Source organism: Lontra canadensis, unplaced genomic scaffold, assembly GCF_010015895.1.
Source record: "Lontra canadensis isolate GAN:19392208 unplaced genomic scaffold, GSC_riverotter_1.0 scaffold194, whole genome shotgun sequence".
Taxonomy (NCBI): domain Eukaryota; kingdom Metazoa; phylum Chordata; class Mammalia; order Carnivora; family Mustelidae; genus Lontra; species Lontra canadensis.
Window position 1 is genome coordinate 745,108 of NW_022631188.1, and position 18,568 is coordinate 763,675.

Here is an 18,568-nt window from a genome sequence, read left to right on the forward strand (position 1 = left end):
TGGCAGCGGTGGGATTCGAACCCACGCCCCCGAAGAGACTGGAGCCTTAATCCAGCGCCTTAGACCGCTCGGCCACGCTACCGCCCGTCTTCTAGGCGCAGCCTGCGCTTTTCCGACCTGATGGTCGCGCGAGCCCGGCCCTCCTCGCGTGCCCTCGCAGTTCCCAGCCCCAGTTCGCGCCAGGACCCCGGGCCGCCCTTCGCCCCACTCGGCCTCCTCGCGACTCCAGGCTGGTCCTGAACCCGACGCCGCGGGCGGAGCCCCCCACCGGCTGGGACACCAGCGCTGCAGCGAGGGTGTGGCTGCAGATGAGCTGGGTCGGCGGGAAGGGAGCCCCCCGACCCCAGGAGCGAGCAAGTCCTGCAGTTCCGAGCCGCGAAGGAGGAGCGGAAGCCGGCGAGAAGTCCCGCGGACCGGCCCCTGCGTCCCGCCTCCGGGGAGGTCCTGGTGCCCGGGGTGGGGCGGCGCGGGACTGCGGTCCAGCCCGGCTCAGGTGCGCGCGCCGCCGCGTCTCCGCCGGAAGGGCCGCGAGGGGCCGGCCACCCTGTCCAGCGCAGCTCCCAGCCCCAAACTGGGTACCCGGCGCGAGCTGTCCTGAAACCCTGGTTTGCGGAGTTGGAAACCACTAGGTCGCACAGTGGTGTTGGTAGACGTTTTGCAGAAGGAAGCAAGACGGGTGCCTCCTTAGCGCAGTAGGCAGCGCGTCAGTCTCATAATCTGAAGGTCCTGAGTTCGAACCTCAGAGGGGGCACGCGTTTTGCTTTCAACCTTGACGAATCTTTGTTCTTTAACCTTCTTCCCCGCCCCAAACTGTACTATATATATATATAATTTTTTGTATTCGAGGAAATCGCTTGATAAGACTGAGGGGCAATTTGCTGTTGTTCAACAGAACCATGTAATGTTTAGTTACAAAATAGCGATTTTCCACTAAGCGTTCAATATTCCAAACTTCCGGTTCTTTCTTATACCAATTGCTGATATGGTGAGAAGATTTCCAAAACGCCTTTCAGGTAGGCTTGGCAATTGTTTTTGTAACAAAAACACCAGGGTCAGAAACTTACTGGCTCTGGGGCGCTGAGAGGAGGGGCAGACCGAAGGCTGTTTGGGGATGAGGGGATGTAGGTTGGGGAGCAACACATTTTTATTATTACACATTAGTCATCTCTTACCATTATGAAATTGCTTACCGCCAGATCACCAGTGACATCCTATGTGAAAAAAATTATCCTGCTCAGTCTCCTCGCATTGTCCCTCTTTTCCTGTGCCTGGCACTGTTTACTGGACTCTAAGTCACCAAAGAGAAACACAGAGTGATGTTCAGAGTCAAAGTAAACACCGGGCTCAGACAAAAGCGAACATGATGGATATTTAATACCTTGCTCTTAACATCGCAGCTTATGGAGCAAGCATTTACTCAGTAAGAATAAGTGTAAGGGAACCGACTATACGCCAGGCACTAGTCAAAGCTGTGTCCTTCCCTCTGAATCCGCTCTCTTAAGCTTTAAATCCGTCTTTGTATACTCTATGCTGTGAGGTCAGGGCTGGGCTTCCGCCAGTTACATTTCCCAAAGCTTTGCCAGGGGACTTGAACGCAATCAGCTGAACCACATGTTGGAATCCTGGGCCTAGAACGTGCTCTGCACCATTGTCCTCCCGCCATACAGCCACTGGGTTAAATCCGTTAGGCCTTCTTCTGCGCACTGGCCTACTCTGTGTTCCCATCACCTCTTGGCCCATTCTGTGTGTGAGACCAGCATAGTTTCTCCAAGATCATTTCCGATCATGTCGTTTCTCCCTGCTTAAAGTCCCCAGTGACTTTGCATTGCTGCAAGGGTGAGGTCCCCACTCCACACACCTGCCACAATAACCTCAGAACCTGTCGGTCTCTGCTAGGCCCCTGCCTTCCTGTCCCCCCTCCCAGCCATCAGCTCTCTCCCCAGCCTTCTGCCTGCCTGCACCTGGGGCCTGCCTTCAGCTCTCTGAAGGTGCTGTGCTCTCTGCTCTTCTGGGAGTGCTGGCTTTTCTCCAACTTATTATACCAAGCCTTCAATTCTCAGTTTAAACAACACTTCCTGGGAGAAGTCTCCTGTCACCCCCTTGAAGGGGTCACCTCCCTTTACACTCCGAGCTATTGGAGGTTGTGTATGAGGGTGTTGGAAGTACTATTTATAATATGCAATTTAAAAAAAAATAATTTTCTACCTCTGTTCTCCCTTTATCCTGATTTAAGTCTATTAACTTTTTCCATTTTAATCTTATAGTGAAGTTTTGAAGACCACCTCAAATCTGCCTTTACTGGTGGCATGAATAAATGCATAATTGAAATGAACTACATGACCATCATGGTGTTAAAACAAGGCTGTAAGTTACTTTTCCCCAGTGACCTGGGGGCAGAAGTTGTCTGGAGCCCTATTCAAAGGTGCGACAGATGGAGTTGGGAATAAGGAAAAGGAACACAAACAAAATTTAAAAAGAGAGACATTAAGACTATTAATAATGAAAAAATAAAAAGAAAGCTTTAGCACTTAGGACATACACTTTTTTTTCACACTAGGACATAAAAGGAACAAACTTTGCTTCAAGGCTTGGGTGGCTCAGTTGGTAGGACATCAGACTTTTAAGAGGGGGGCCCAGGGTTCTAAGCCCCCATTCGGCAGTATCTCCTGGTTCTCAGGGTCTAGGTCTACCTGCACCTTTGTCAGGTTGTTTGTTTTATGCAGGATGGGACAGATTACCTACGTTGCAAAACCAACAGAAAACCTGTGGAGTCAAGTATTTCTAGCCCACAAAATGGATAAGTAAGAAAAAAGATAGTGGTGAAAAAGTGGGAGCTTTACAGAAAGATGGCCCAAAACTTTGTGAAGAGAACTAACTATGCATGGTCTCAGAGACAAGTAATCTTTGCCTTTGACCTCATTTAACTAAACAAATTAGGCCAGAGTGAAGTTACTACACCCTCTTTGCACAGGATGTGTTTGGCCATTTCTAGAATCTCCTGGGGTGATTGGCTGTGGAGGCTTTTTTGGACATTCGAGTTTCATAAGGGTGACAAGTATAAAATTTAAGTAGAACTAAAGACTCCCATCTAACCTTGCGTTGTACAATACCTTATAAAGGCATTGTAATCTTTTTTAGGAAAATAGCATGCTATGATCAGAACTCCGTATTTCCGTGCCTGCCGGGGCCAACCACACGGGCGAACACAACTTTAAATCAGCTTGGCCCTGTTTTTGGGGGTGAACGTACCAGCCATTATTGCTTGATATCATAGTCATTGATATTTTATTACTTCCACTTCTCCTATCACAGATGCACATTTTTTTACATTTTTTATTAACATAAAATGTATTATTTGCTTCAGGGGTACAGGTCTGTGGTTCATCAGTCTTACACAATTCACAGCGCTCACCATAGCACAGACCCTCCCCAGTGTCCACCCCCAGCCACCCCAGCCTTCCCACCCTCCCCGCAGTCCCCTCCAGCAGCCCTCAGTTTGTTTTCCGAGATTAAGAGACTCTTATGGTTTGACTCCCTCTCTGGTTTCATCTTGTTTCATTTTTCCCTCCCTTCCCCTATGATCCTCTGTCTTGTTTCTCAAATTCCTCATACCAGAGAGATCATATGGTAGTTGTCTTTCTCTGATCTACTTATTTAACTTAGCATAATACCCTCTAGTTCCATCCACATTGTTGCAAATGGCAAGATTTTGGTTTTTTTCTTGGTTGCATAATATTCCAGTGTGTGTGTGTGTGTGTGTGTGTGTGTGTGTGTGTGTGTGTACCACAACTTCTTTGTCCATTCAACAGCCGCACAGATTCGGTTTCCACTGGAGAGTTTATTTTACACAGGTGAGAATATGCTAATATACCACAGATATGGCTGTAATATATTCACATTCTGGCTTGGAATGGCTAAACAAGGATCAAGCATTCTCTGAGCACCTGCCTGAATAGCCCATCCAGTTCTTTGGCCTCTCCCAAATCTTTAAGTGCATTTCTTAAACTGCAGCAGATGGAGGCTTCTGGAACCAGAGGCTGGAGGTCAGAAGACACTAAGATGAGCCATGTTATATGCCTTTTCAAGTCTGCATCAGAATGAACTGTTGAGAGAGCTCCCCTGAAATTCAAGTTCTCAGGTCCAGACATTTCGCAGGAGCCGTCCAAGTACTACCCTCTCCTTCCAGCACTGACTGAATCAGAGAGGTGTGGCCTGCAGGATGAATTTCAGCAGGTATGTCTCCTGCGGGGACTATCGCAAAAATCCAGATTTGCGATGTTCGTTGCCTTGAGTAAGAGAGTGGTAAGGAATGTGGAAGAAAAAGATTTAATATTCTAATGAATTCATTGGCTTAGTTGACAAGTGTTCCTTGTCCGATGCTGAGCTCAGCACTGGGAATACCGGAGTGGATGAGACAGACCAGGGATGACTTTCAGGGAATATACAGTCTAAGCAGGTAGATGGGTAATAGACAATACTGGTGTTAAATAAAAGGAGAAGGTAACCTCATATAGTAGTAAGTGCTAAGAAGAAGAAAAAGAGAGGCATCAATGTAGTGGGAGGTTGGTGGCTGAGAGGCAGAATGGAGTATTAATTTCCTAGGGCTGCCTTAACCAGTTGCCACAAATTAGGTGGCTTAACGCAATAGAAATTAATTTAGTCACAGTTTTGGAGACTAGAAGCCCCAAATCAGGCTATCGACAGGGCTGTGCTGCCTTTGACGGTTCCAGGGAAGAATCCTTGCCTCTTCTCAGCTCTGGTGGCTGCTGGCAATCCTTGGACATGTGTTTTTGTAGCTCATTGACCGCTGCTGTACAGATGGGAGACTAGTTAGGACCAGATTAGACAGGGAGGCCAGGGCAGGAAGATAGCATGCATCTAAGAAGAGGAAGCCACAACACTTGCTGAGAAAATTCAGTGTCAGGTTTTCATTTATCTGTCCATTGCCCCCCCCTAATAAATTAATTTGCATCAATAGAGGAATAACCTCCCAGGAAGGGATAGAAATCAGAGGAACTTGGACAAAAGAGCTTGTTCATTGGAAAGAGATGAAGTCATTGCAGGTATAGAAGGAAAAAAGAGTCTCCGTGTGTACGGATCTACCAATCAGGAAGAAGAAAGTTGGTACTTGCCCTCCGACAGCGGAAGGTCAGGCTCAGTGGCCAGGGTGTCATTTCCTGACTAGGGTAAAAAGTGAACTGCCCCCTCTGAGGTTCGAACTCAGGACCTTCAGATTATGAGACTGACGCGCTGCCTACTGCGCTAAGGAGGCAGGTGGGAAAAGGTCCTAAGCACATAAATTTAACAGTGGGTTTTACGTTGCTTCAACGTCGTTCTGTCCCAGGTTTTTTTCCCATCTCACTTCAAAAATGAAAGGTTCTGCTGCAAAGGTTCTAAAACTTGAGTCAGAAGGAGAAAGTAGCCGTTGGTGCTCCTGCCTTGGGTCCCTTCCCCTGAGCTACGACCCCGCCCCCGGCCCCAGAAGGACGTTTCCCAAATGTCAGTGCGGGAGACCCGCACACTTACCCGCCCCGCGTCCGCGCGCGTTCTACACGGAGACCGCCTGCGCACCAGCAGTCCATGCGCTCGCGTGCGACCACCTTGCACAACACGGCCAAGTTCCTCCTGCGGCCTGCGGCTCTCCGTTTCAGGAGACAGGCCCAAGTCCAGGGGCCGCAAGCGTCCGGCCCGGGGACCCGAGGGACTGTGAACGGTCCCCAGGGGGAGGCGTCCGGAGCGCACGTCTAGGTGTGCCAGCGCTCGGGCTGGGGTGCGGGACGGGAGGAGGGTCCCCCCCGGTGTCCACCTGCCCGGAGACCCCCTCGGTTCGGAGCTCAGCGCGCAGGGGTGTCACATCCTGCACGGCCTCGCCCCTCCAGCCAACCCGGGGCTGTCAAGTGCACCTGCCTGTGTCATCCCGCTTCTGCACCTGCCATCGCTGCCACCCCCCTGCCTGTCCCGCGAGCCCTGGTTTGTGGTTCGCGGGGGCGCGCGCTCGGAGCTGCGGCCCTCGGTGACTTCGCTTCGCCAAGAACCAAGCGTGGTTCTGCCTGGAGATGAACCGCTGTGCTGAGTTCAAGTGGTGCAGCTTAACGACTTCTGATTGCAGTGCGTTGACCCGCGGTGGGACAGAGGCCTCGGGTGTGGGGCAAGTCTGCACTTCCGCTGTCCCCGCGCAGCGCTGTTACGGGGCCCTTGGTTATTCCCTGAGCTACGTACCTGCCACCCGCGACTTGTTCGTTCCCAAGCTAGTTTCGTTGTTTTCCCTGTGAGTAGCGTGACCGCAGTGTCTAAGGGTTTAGATCGGGAAAATCAGAACGATTGCCGCAGGAACGCCAGCATGACCCAGACGTCACCGAAAAAGTCGAAGCCACTGTGTTATTTCAAGGCCAGTTGGACCACCAGGTACAGAGGGATGTGGATGAGGGGAAGGCACAGTATGCAGAGAGGGTTTGGGACGTGACCTGGGGGAGAAGGAAGTGTGGACTTGCACAGGGAAACTGAACCTACAAGTCCACGACATTCTGAATCAAGGATTTTTTTCTCTCCCCAAATGACACCAACACTCGGTTGAAAATAGCGCTGGGTCTAATACTAGAAAACACCCACGCATTATCTTACTGATAGTTCTATTTCCTGATTCGGAGGTTGTGTGGACAAACAACGCAGCATTTCCATACCGCCTATTGGCCTCTTGCAGGGAGGAGCTGATTCCAGCAGATGACCTGCTCTCTACAATATGACGTCAGATGACCTGCTCTCTACAGTATGACCTCAGATGACTGCTCTCTACAATATGACGTCAGACAACCTGCTCTCTACAATATGATGTCAGACGACCTGCTCTCTACAGTATGATGTCAGATGACTGCTCTCAACCATATGATGTCAGACGACCTGCTCTCTACAGTATGATGTCAGATGACTGCTCTCAACCATATGATGTCAGATGACCTGCTCTCTACAATATGATGTCAGATGACTGCTCTCTACAATATGATGTCGACTTGAGTCATGTGTCAAAATACAGCAGCAGCAGCACAAAATCCCCCAGCTCCGACCTACTTTTACTTGGTGCAGAGCATGGAAAACTTTCTTCCTGATCACTGTGTACACTTAATGAAACTATCAGACACATAAAACAAATGATTGTTGGTATCTTGTTCAAATACAAATGGGAACTTGCTCCAAATTCCATTTAGCCGGTAAACTTTTTACCAAAGAAAATGAGAAGATACTATCTGGTGAATGTCCCATGCATCTTATAGGCAGCACTGCTAAAAAGAAATGTGGTTTGTTGACTCATGATTGAGGCTGTCATGGTTTATGTAGCTTTATGGTCACTGTTTACTTTCTTCAAAATGTGCATATACACTAATGAGATTTCTGACTTTATAGAAATGGAAGGAAATAGCCTTCTTAGGTGTGTGTCTCAATGATGGCTATCATTGTTGTGGGCTGTAGGAAAAAGGTTAAAACATCGGCCTTCTGTAGAATCTTTACTTCCAAAGTGCAAGATAAAAAGAATGTCTTTCTTGAATTTGGAAACACTTGGAGAATGAGGGTTGTGAAAAAGACTACAGTAAAACAAATGTGTATGCTCTTTCTCCAACGTTGTTTAATGGTATGTGATGTAGATGGTGACAAAGGCTTACACACACACACACGAAAGACTCATTTTTTGGTGGAAATAAGATTGCTTCAGAAAGAAAAAACAATGGTCCCAGGAAAGGACAACCAAGCAGCCAAATGAAACAGGACTTTCTTCATTTCTTTACTAAAAGTGTAACTTATTTAAATCCAGGTTTTATTTCACAAGTTCAAATTCCTGCTGTGCTTTTATCAAGATGAGGAGAACTGGAGGAGAAGCAGGTCTGCTGGCTGGGGAGGAGATCAAGGCCTCTGTGAGCGCATTCGCGCCTTTTGGCCCTTCAGTGGAGATGGCAGTCCCATCCGCGGCTGTGCTCAGTGGGAAATGGGGTTGGAGGCGTAAGTCGTGGGAATCATCAGGGTGTAGACAGTACCTACAGTCATGTGATCAGTGATCTCGGGCAGGCAGAGGGTGTACATACAGAATAGACGAGAACTCAGGTCAGAGCCCTGGAGAACTCCAAAATGTAGAGGTTGGGAAGAGGAGGAAATAAAGGAGGAACTACAATGAAGTAGAAAGAAAACAGAGGGTGGGGTGTTCCAGAACCAAGTGAAGAATGCGTTTGCATAAAGAGGAAATACTGACTGGGCCGGATGCTCCTGAGAAGCAGAGCAAACCGAAGACCAAGAATCAGCCACCAGGTTTCTCAAGATGGAGTCTGCTTGGACTTGGCTGGATTTGTGGAGTGGAGGCTGAAGTCTGGTTCAAAGAGAGGAGATACGGGCTAAAGAGAGGAGCACAGTTAGAGGGATTCTCTACCCACGAGGACACGGAGATTTTGGAGAAAGTGGTGGAGTGTTTGATTTGACCAGGGGTTGGGAGTGGGACGAAGTACAAGAAGGCTATCTAAGTTAGTAATGCTGGCGATGGCCCATGAGATCGCGGTTGCATAAGGAAGGAGGTAAAGAGCTGAGGAGGAAGGAGATGCTTTACATCATTTGCCGGTGGGCAAGAGAAAAAGAGCTAGAAAGACCAGAAGAGGTCAGTATAAGGTACAATTGAAATGCGCATCTTGGGCTGCTACTGGAAATTGAAAAAATAAGTGTAAGGTCAAAGGTTGTGTGTTTTTCAAATCGCAGGTTATGTTGCCTTTGTGTGTCAGGAAATCATGTCAATGGATCAGAACTAGAATTTCATTTCATTTTCATTTCATTTAGGTGAAGGAGAATTGAGTCCAAAATGTCGGCATCATTACAAGTAAGTGAGGGTTGTGACGTGAATGGTATTTCTAATTATGGATCCCAGTAGAAAAGTTTGAGATACATCAGGGCAGGAAGGGAAAGGAAATAATCTTTAGAAATGAAAAGCCTAGGGGGGCATGGGGTGGGATGGGCAGCAAAGGCTGAGGGAACCCACACCCCATGTGCACACCTGGGCCCCGTTTGCTCAACAAGGTTTGGCAAGTCCACGGTGTGCCCTGTGCAGCAGCGGGAAAGGAAGACAGCGTGGCAGGATTTTTTCTCACGAGTTTCACATATACCTGGAGAGGGTGAGAAGTACAGGCAGCTCAGGTCCTGACAGAGCGATTCGGGCAAATGTACCGAAACTGGTTTGTAAGCAGGAGGAAACCACAGTTCTCAGATTAAGTGACGTGTTAAGATTTCTCTCCTTTTGACAAAAAGACTAGCCTAGATTTTATCCGATTTTATCCTGAAATATTTTCCTGTTACCATCTTCATATCCTTTTTTTTTTTTTCTCCTCCTTTTTCTTCTCAGTCTTCTCCCCTGTCCTCCTCCCCTGCTGGGATCCCCCTTCCGAGCCAATGCTCCAGTGGGTTTAGGAGCTGATTCCCGGCGACATGTCCTCATCAGCTCTGCTGGCTTCCTCTCCTCTGGCTCCGGACCCCATCGTGCTGACCTTGGGGAGTCCACGTGACAGCGTGCCGGCTCGGTCGTACCTGCCACACTCTGCCAGTCCCGGGAATCCACAAGTCCCGGGAATTGTCCCTCTTCTGTACTCCCTGGATCTGTCTTCCTTCTCTCGCTGCCAGATTTGTGTCTTCCTGCCCCTCCTCCCCGGGGCTTTCCTCCAGTCTGGTTTCTTGGCTTCTATTCTTGCGCGTCCCACGCTGTTTCTCCCAGGAGGTGCCCTTCAAGACGCCGGTGGGGCCGGGGCCTGGGGGCTGAGGTCGGCCTGAGCCCTGAGAGCTAAGCCGTGAGTCTTTGAAGTGAGGCAGCCTTCCCCCTTCTGGAACTTCATCAGGCCCGAGGGCTGCTTTTCTGGAATTCATCCGTCCAAGTGGGTCATTATTGCATGATTTGCATAAAGGCTCTCTGCATGCTGGCTGTGGTCGCCCTTGCACGTGCTGGCGTGATACCGGCTCCGCTGACCTCCGTGTTCAGAGGGACACTTCTCTGGCTCCGAGAGGCTCTGAGGTCAAGCCCGAAGTCTTGAGCCTTGTCAGGGTAGAGCTAGCACAATGTAACGAAGAGTTCCAAAGCAGAGTGGCTTGCGGTGGGCAGGGTGATGCCCCCCTGCGGACACCCACGAATTGCTGGGACCCGTGAATGGCACGGGCCAAAGGGACTCTGCAGACGGGAAGGTTAAGGACTGTGAGACACGGAGGTGATCCTAGTCACTGGAGTCCTTGAAAGTGGCGGGGGAAGCAGAGAGCCGGAAAGAGAGGTGTGATGTCAGAAGGCCCATGAATGATGGCTCCCATGAGCATGGCGGCCAGCAGCCTGTGCGAGCCGGACCGGACACCCGCTTCCAGCCCGCAGGAAACAAAGAACCGGGTTCTGCAAGCTTCCTGGAGAGGGATGCAGCCCGCCATCGCCTGGATTTCAGCACGGTGAGACCACAGCCGGCTTCGGAGCTGGGCCCCGGGAAGTCAGCAAGAACTCCAGCCCGCAGGGCTTGATTGGGCTGGGGTGTCCCGAAGGGCCCGCTTTCGGGACCGGCTGACGCTCGTCATCAGCTCGTGATGTGCTTGGAGCCCAGCCGAGGCTGCTGCCCAGGGTCCCTGGGCCTCTCCTCACAGCTTGGTTTTCTCGCAGTCCAGTCACTGCACTCTCCGAGGGAGCTGTCCAGGAGGGAGCTTTCCAAGACACCGGGTTAGAAGCTTCGAGAGTCCTTATGAGTCAGCCTGGAATTGTTGCCTGAAGGACAGAGAGAGCACAAGCAGGGGGTACACCAGGGAGAAGCAGGCTCCCCGCAGAGCAGAGAGCCTGAAGCAGGACTTGGTTCCAGGCCCCTGGGATCATGACCTGAGCCGAAGGCAGATGCTTAAGGACTGAGCCCCCCAGGCACCCTGGCAAGAAGGTTTATTGTCTGCAGACCTGAGAGCAGGCAGCTCATGGGACAGAGAGCTGCCCTCCCTGGGGTTTGGGCTGCTTTCTTTCACGAACAGCTGTTTATGACGAGGCAGAATAGTCATTACCTGATTTCTTGAAAACAAGCTCACACGCTTTTCTTCTGTTTACTGCCCTCACCCCCGTTTGGTTAGAGGTTTCTAGTCCTGGCACCCTAGGGAGGAGATTTTAGTATGTTAATGTAGCACAATCAAGGGAGATGGGAACTGTGGCCTACTTTACTTCGTCAGCCATCCTGGGCCTGTCTGGGTTAATCCAGTTTCTTGCTGCTTTGTTTTGGAGTGCTGCCAGGCCCAGTGCTGGCCTCTGACCTTCCCCACAGCGGGTCGTGGCCTCCTCCTTGCTGGCCTCCTGTTAGAGCCTCACTAACTGTCTTGTCCAGCAGAACTGTCACAGGGTCACTTCAGTGACATTCCATTAGGTGAGCTCAGATCCACTGGGACTGGGCCACAGGGTGTGACCGTCGGGTTAGTCTCCCGGGCTATTACACAACGTAGGTCTCCTTTCTCTCAGCCCGTGCATCTTTGACTCTCTCCTCGGGTCTAGTTGAACCAGTAACTAGTGATTTTCAAGGTTGGTTTCCCTGGCAACCGGTGTCCATCCACAGAGGACCTAGAGCTTTCCAAAGTTACCATTAACATATCAAAGGCACCTCTGTGGCTCTCCTCACTGAGGAAATTCCAAGGACTGTTGGAGCTCTGCACCAGGAACACCACAGACTGAATATATATTTATCATTGTTAAAAATGAAAACTCCAGGCTCCAGATGGTGTCATTTAGGGCAAATCACCTAACCTGGGCTTAATACTTAACCTGACTACAGTGTCCACCTCCCCCAGAAATGAAAGTCTTAACAGGTCGGTGTGGAATTTTCTGATTTGTACCGAAGAGATAATCTGTCGCATGGGCCTTCTCCAGCCTCACGAAGGAAGGTGAGGTCATCCACCAACTAAGACCCGCTGGCCCCTTCTCCTCTGGGAAGGCTGACTTCTGTGGGGGGTGGGTGGGTATCCCTCAGGCAGGCTACCTCACTAGTGCCCAACAGGAAATTCTCAATTGATTGGTTTAAGATTCCATTTCTGGGAGAGCCAAAACTGTCCTTAAGTCTTGGTTTGGTGACATGGGGCTTAGCAGAAGTGACTCCACTTGGGGCCTGTTTTTTGTTTTTGTTTTTTTTTTTAAACACTATCCTATGGTTGGCCTTTAGGTTTTGCCCGCGGGGAAAGGTGGTGTAGTCGGTTGGGACTGGAAGAAACTCTTCTTACTCACCTACTATCCTGGGGATTTCTGCATTCTGCCCTGGGCCTTTCCCAAAACAGTAAGACTGTATCACATTTTGTAAATACTGCTGTGGAGGAATTGCACTGTGTGAGGACTGTATAATCCATGACAGATTTGCAATGGGTCTGAACTTCAAGTTTTTTCAGGGACTTCTCACACAAAAACCTGGATGTGAATGTTCTTATTGGATTGGACAAAAGATCTGAAGGGAGATCTCACAAAGAAGATACAGAGATGGCAAATAGGCAGCTGAGAAAGGTTTCAACATCATTAGCCAATAGGGAAAGGCAAATCACAAGCACAAGGACACGCCATTGTCTACCTATCAGAGTGGCTGAAACAGCTCCTGCCAGCCGGGTGGGGCTGCAGCTGGGAGTCTGAAGCCATGCAGGCTCTCTGGAAAGCAGCTGGGCAGTTTCTTTAAAAACCAAACATCCAAGTACCATACCGCCCAGCAGTCGCACTCCTGACTATTTATTCCAGAGAAATGAAGGCTGGTATTTACAAAAACAAAACAAAACAAAACAAAACAAGAAAACCCTGTACACAGTGGTCTACAACAGCTTTATTCACAATAGTAAAACTCTGGAAACAACCCCGATGTCTCTCAGTGGGAGGATGTTCACAGTGGTAAATGCATAGCATGGAACAGGACTCATCAAGAGGAAGGAAGGAAGGGACGCCTGCCCTGGAAAACCTAGGCGGATCCCCAGAGAACTACAGTGAGAGCCAAAGCCCACCTCCACATCTCAACAGGTGACATGCTGGGCGAATCTATTTACACCCCACTCTTGAAACTGCCAAGCTATGGACATGGAAAGCAGATCAGGGGTTGCCACATGGGGGAGAGGGGCAGGAGCAAAGTGGATGTGGCTAGGAAAGGTCAAATCGGGGATCCGTGATGGTGGTGAAGGATAGGTTTTGTACCTTGACTTTATCAGAATCGGTATCCTGGAAGTGCTGGTGCTCTGACGTTTGGCAGGATGTCACCACTGGGGACCCTGAGGTAAAGGGGCCTAGTTGGAATCTCTATTATTTATAACTGCATGTGAATCTACAGTTGTCTAACAAAGATTTAATTCAAAGAAGATGGAGTTCAGGAGCTGAAAAGGAGCCATTTCTAAAGTGTCCATACAAGAGGCGGAGAGGACAGTCAGAGACAGAGGGCCAGAGCACAGAGAAGAGTGGCAGGAGCGGCCTTAGAAGCACAGGAACTGCTCCGGGAGGGAAGAGTTGTCTGTCCTTTGCAGCCTGCACACAATTAACTTTAGGACCACCAAGAATCACGGCATTTGAAGGCTGGGAAGTGGAGGGTCCTATTCTCCTGGGACTGGAAGCCACACCTCAGCGGATGAGCAACCCAGGAAGGAAAGGAGCGGAGACAAAAGTTCTTCCTGCAACAAGCTTGGTGGTGGGTGGAAGGCGCATCTGGGCAAGAGTCATGAGGGCAGGACAGGAGGGCTTGTGGTCTGTGTCTGCCATCTGAAGAGGGACAGTTAGACGTTCCGGACTCTGAAGGCAGGCAGCGAAGGGAGAGCGATCACAGGCAGGGCCGAACAACGGGGAGGGCGTCCTGGAAAGAGGGAGCACTATTGACTCCTGGAAAGAGGGAGCACTATTGACTCCTGGAAAGAGGGAGCACTGCTCCTTCGAGTAGAAAGAAGGCGAGACTGGGTTGTGCGCAGAGCCGGAGAATGAGGAGGAGGGGGAGGAGGGAGGCCGGGGCAGTGTCCTGTCCCTCCCCTCCCGCCGCCCTGCAGCCGGCCCTCGGGGTTCAGCTCCGACGGCTCCGCGGCCCGGGCCCCTGCCCTACCTGCCGTCCCCCTGGCGGGCCTCTGTCGCGCGTCAGAGCTGCGGGGGTCCTCCTACTCAGCACCCGCTTGCTGAAGGCACGTGGGGAGCGGCGTCCCTCACGGCGACCTTCCTCGCCCCGGCTCCCCGGAGCACCGGTCCGGCGCGCGGGGTACTGGGGGACGGGGGTGGGGTCGGAACGACCGTGAGGCTCCCGGCGGCTGGGAAAGCTCCGTCCGAGCGAGACCGGCGGGTCCGCGCGGAGGAGCCCAGGGCGGGCGGGCGAGGCCCGAGGCCGGAGCCCGAGATGCTGCGCGTCGGTGGGCACGGAAAGGGGCTCCCCCTCGCGCTCGCGGCCTCCCGCATGGTGCTGCCGCGACCCTGCCCCGGGGCCACCCTCGTACCGCACAGTCTTCCCGTGCCTTCTCTGTTTGGGAAAAAGGCCGCGCGTTTTATCAGGTCAACGAATATTTTCATATTTGTAGGCAGATTCAGTATTTTCACGGTTCCAGGCTCCAAAAGACGACCTTCTCCTGCCGAAACCCGGGATCGAACCAGGGACCTTTAGATCTTCAGTCTAACGCTCTCCCAACTGAGCTATTTCGGCTCCGCCCCCAGCCCCGCAATAACATAGATGACTTGGTCGCCGGAGTCATTCCACGCGCGGTGCGGTCCGTGCTCGCCTGACACGCGGCGCGACGAGCACTGGGAGGGAGCCCGGAGTCTGTCCAGCGGCCTTTCCGCCTTGGGACGCGTGGATCCACGACCAACAGGAGGACCCCGCGCCTTCGCGCCCTGAGGACCGCTCCGGGGCCTGTCACCGCCGCCGGTCCTCCCGGGTGGGGCAGCGCGGGAGGTGCAGCCCAGCCGGCGCTTGGAGGCGCTGGGGGCGGGCCAGGTGTGTCCAGCCCATAGGCGGCCTCAGACAGCCGTCTCTCAGCCTCCCTGGTGGTCTAGTGGTTAGGATTCGGCGCTCTCACCGCCGCGGCCCGGGTTCGATTCCCGGTCAGGGAATTTTTTTTTTTTATATTTATTTATTCCCGCCAGGTCTTTTCCCCGCCAGGCCGGGGTGGAGTATCCTGTAAAGACTCGGCCTTGAATTCTGGAAGAGTTTACTCCTCATTTTCACACGAGGTGCCTTTTGCTTAGAAATTCTCCAGCAGTATTGATATTCCAAGTGTAAACAACAGGCAATGGAGTTACAGAGCACGCCCCCCCGCCCCCCAGGTGGACCGCGAGGCGGCCTGTCCGGCCATCTCAGATCGGTTGATGCCCCCCACCCCCGGAATTTCGGACCGAAGCGGCCACCCGCAGGGTCGTTCCTCACCTGGCGAGCACCCACAGGACGGTTAGGAGAGGCGGGGCCGGGAAGTCACGTGGCGGGGGCAGCAGGTGCACGCAGGGTTGCCCCGCAGCACCCTCCGCCCCCACCCCGGTCCCAGCGCCGCCGGGTCCCAGCCCAGTCCCGGCTGCCGGTGGCTGTAGCTGTCGGATCAGGGGTCTGTGGCGGGGAACTGCCAGGGGACCCCCCCCGGACGCTGACTCGCGCGTCCCCAGCATCCCGGACCGCGCACCCGCGAACGCAGATTGTCCCCAGCCGACTCTGTCCAGGCTCTGGGTCTCTGTGCTGCCTGGGTCCCGGCCGAGTCTTTGAGACTCGGTCCGTCTAAGCAGGGGTCACATTGTATTGCTTATTTCCTTCTCATTTCTCGTAAAAGTTCCAAGCACGTCTGACCTCTGCAACGCGCCACACAAACACTGTGGTGCCTCTCACCGCGCTTCACCAGCAGACAGGGAAGTGATTTGTACTTGACCGTATTAAACGAAGCTGCAGTCTTCTGGTTAATTGCACATCCCCTGCCTTCCCCGCCCCCCCCCCCCCCCAACATCCCCCCCCCCCCCCCCTATATAAAATTCATGATTTCCGAAACCTCTGAGCTGGAACACTCCTTTGTCATCTGGTCAATCCTCTCCTCCAGTTAGTAACTTTAACACACGTGTAAGATTAAGTTGTCTAAGAAATTTGCCTACTGTGGACCTGGACACTAGCTTGGCACTGATATATGTAGGAAACCAAAGTCCACAAGTAGCAGTCTGGTGGGCGAACAGGGCCAGGACCCACTGTGCTAAGATACAGCTTAGGGACATTTTTTTTTTCTCTGTGGAAAAAGAGTACCAGCTTATTAGAGAAGGAGAAAAATCATACAGCTTACAAAGAAGAGTCCCTTGTCTCTAATCTGATGAGCTTTATGTGGAGGAGTTACTAAAAAGAAAAAAAAAATAAAGCATTAAGCACATTCAGGGGTCCCATCCAGACTGCTCCCTAAAAGGAGATGTAAAAAGAAATGAAGCAAAGGATTGTTGTAAATACAGAGAAGACAGAATATGGCGGCGCTCAGGAAGCAGTTGCCATTAGGCCTGGAGCGCTGCTTTCCAGTGAGAGGTTAGGCAGAAAGGCACAGAATAGCTTCAGTATATAGGGCAAGTTGCTGGACTATACTGTCTGTAGCTCACACTGGGTCAGTCTTGCTGAATGAGTGAGTGGACTGCTGATACAATCACTTTCAACTTATGTCCTCATCATTCTGTACGTTTCCCCCTGAGTTCATCGTGCAGGAATGCAAACACGAGAAAGAGAAAACTGGTTCCTGGACTGATGTCTTGAGGGACCACTGACTCAACACCCAGCAGGAGGGTACTCTTGCTCTGTGTCTCTAAGCCTAAAATGGTCACCAAGTGCCTGGTCTGTACCAAGCTCTGGCCATCTTGATCTCAGAGATCCAGAAGCCCTGGGAACATGCAGTCCCGACATCGGAGAGGAGTCTGCTGCTGGGGTGAGGGATTGAAGGAGAATCAGAGAGAGCCCAGGTGAGGACAGCAGACACCACAGGCGAGGAAGGAGTCTCCCACTTGGGAATACGTGGTGGAACAGGTAACAGTGAGGCTTCCTTTGACAAGGAAATCGGGAAGGGGGTGACAGTGTTGCTTTTGCTCTCTTGATATAAGATTCTCTCCCCCCAGGAAAGAACATCTGGGAATTGCTACAGTGTCGCAAATAAGATTCTCTCCCCCCAGGAAAGAACATCTGGGAATTGCTACAGTGTCACAACTAAGGATGGTGAGCCACTGGTGAATCACTTTGTGATCTTTCACATTACTTATGTATCTATTTATTTGTTTTTTTGTAGCAACAGGATCACCTGATTGAGTATTCATCCATCTGTCCTCTCCCTCCCACCTGCTTCCCAAGGAAATCCTCAGTCTCATTCCACAGTCACTGGCTGTTTCACAGGCCACCTTCTCTCCACTAAAAGGAGGGTGGAAGATGGACAAACATGAACAAGATGGACAAACAGAGGGGTGTGTGGGGCTCTCTTTGGGCTCTGAGTTGTGATCCCCGGGTTGTTTAAAAAATGGAATGGGAAGAGAGGACGTCACGAGCAGGATGTGAACGGGTCCAACGCCACTTAACTCTACACTCACAAATGGTTAAAATGCTAATTTGTAGGTAATGTCTATTTTTAAGCACAACTTAACACAACAAGAGGCCCTGTCCTGGGCTGGGAGTAAGGGAGTTCCTGGCCCTGGTGGGAGACAGTCCCGCCATCCACAGGGTGCAAAGCCAGGGTTCGGCCATCCGGGACAGTCTCCTCCTCCGCAGGCGGACGAACGCTTCGACCGTGGTGCAGGCGCCACGGGCCTGCCGGGAGCTCCGCAAGCAACCCGTCAGGCCGACACTTCCAAGGGGCGTCTCTGGCTCCCTACGCCAGGCTGTCTGGTCCCATCTGGGTCCGTGCACGTCTCCCGAAGACGGCACTCCAGAAAAGCTCCGTGACCCAACCCTGCCTCCGCCGCGGCCCGGGGACCCTGCGGGGGTCGGAAGTGGGCGGAGTCCCCGGGCCCTCCAGGCTGCGCGGGAGCAGCTCCGGGCTGAACCCCATCAGAGCCGTCTGCGCCGTTTTAGACGAGGGGGAGGCCTGCGAAGGCCGAACGGGGAGAGCTTTGCGGGAGCTGACCGTGAGGAGCGGGGCGGGGCGGCGGCCCCGAGGGCACCCCGCTTCCGGCGGCCGGAACTCCGAGAGCGCGGCCCGGGGCTGCGGTAGCCGTTACCGCGCAGAGCCCCCCATCAGCAGTGCGGGGGTCCTGTGAGGAAGGCCGGTCTTCACCGTAATGCCCGCTCGCTCCACGCCCTGAACTGCTGACAGTGAAGCGCCGAGCGGAGACGGCAGCTAGCGACCGCGACCTTAGTTTTGACGTAAAACGCGCACCGCGCCTGCCCGCGTCCGAGCATCCGCGACCCGTCCCGGCGTCGGGCTGGGGGAGCTCCGCGCCTGCGCAAAGGAGACGCGGCGCGTGCGGCTGACGGCCTGCGCGGTGACGACAGAAGGGACTGCGCGCGGCCTCCCGGCGGCTCGGGTGGGCGGAGCTCCCGGCGCGCGGTGACGGAAGCCGGCCGGGGGTCCGGAAGCGGGATTCCGGAGGGGCGCTGTTCCGGTCTCTAGGGGGCCGAGAGGGAGGCCCCATACCGGAAGT

At 52.5% G+C, this 18,568-nt stretch overlaps 5 non-coding genes across 5 annotated transcripts; 2 read left to right on the forward strand and 3 right to left on the reverse strand.

Annotated features, from left to right (window-relative positions):
- On the reverse strand, positions 1-82 carry TRNAL-AAG. Its single transcript has one exon. It is a non-coding gene; the product is annotated as a tRNA-Leu (tRNA).
- Positions 83-678: 596 nt separating this feature from the next.
- On the forward strand, positions 679-751 carry TRNAM-CAU. The gene has a single exon. It is a non-coding gene; the product is annotated as a tRNA-Met (tRNA).
- A 4,448-nt stretch (positions 752-5,199) lies between these two features.
- Positions 5,200-5,272, reverse strand: TRNAM-CAU. The gene has a single exon. It is a non-coding gene; the product is annotated as a tRNA-Met (tRNA).
- A 9,297-nt stretch (positions 5,273-14,569) lies between these two features.
- TRNAF-GAA lies at positions 14,570-14,642 on the reverse strand. The gene has a single exon. It is a non-coding gene; the product is annotated as a tRNA-Phe (tRNA).
- Positions 14,643-14,977: 335 nt separating this feature from the next.
- Positions 14,978-15,049, forward strand: TRNAE-CUC. Its single transcript has one exon. It is a non-coding gene; the product is annotated as a tRNA-Glu (tRNA).
- The last annotated feature ends 3,519 nt before the right edge of the window (positions 15,050-18,568 follow it).